The sequence below is a fragment of the Siphateles boraxobius genome, unplaced genomic scaffold (genome assembly GCF_051911475.1).
Source record: "Siphateles boraxobius isolate OS27281-9 unplaced genomic scaffold, OSU_SipBor_1 41, whole genome shotgun sequence".
NCBI classification, from domain to species: domain Eukaryota; kingdom Metazoa; phylum Chordata; class Actinopteri; order Cypriniformes; family Leuciscidae; genus Siphateles; species Siphateles boraxobius.
The window spans coordinates 42,384,188-42,384,893 of NW_027509042.1; positions in this window are offsets into that span (position 1 = coordinate 42,384,188).

Below are 706 nucleotides of genomic sequence, written 5' to 3' on the forward strand. Positions count from 1 at the left end.
CACACACACACACACACACACACACACACACACACACACACACACACACACACACACACACACACACACACACACACACACACACACACACACACACACACACACACGCTACTACTAGTGAACACGTGAACTTAATGAACCACTTTTGTGACGATGCTTATACATTTTTATTATAATTTAAATATTATATTATATTTGTATATATTATATTTTGCATTATATTTATTTAATAGTGATTGTTGGTAACTTATTTAGAGTGTCCTTGTCACACCTGTTACATGTAGTAACTATATTAATAACTAAAACTATAGTACTATAATACTATAGTAAGTAGGCTACATGTAGTTCATTAATATTAATCAGTAGTACTTAAATGTAAAAGTACACTGTAACAAGGACACCTTAAAATAAAGAGTAAACTATTGTTATCTTAAAATATTTCATAGTTATAGTTAGAATAATTATTGGACAATAACTAACCACTCATTCTAGCTGCTCCTGTCCTGTTTCTATTTGGGAAAACAATAGATCAAGTCCACTCAATATCATGTGTTGTATATAAATCAATATGTTTTGGATGCATTATTTGGTAAGTATTAATGTCTGCTCATACATATGCTCATAGGCTACTTATCAAATTATTCATATTTAATAGAATTTGCTAGAAGGGTTGAAGCATCAAACGTGGATTTGAAGTTTTGCACTC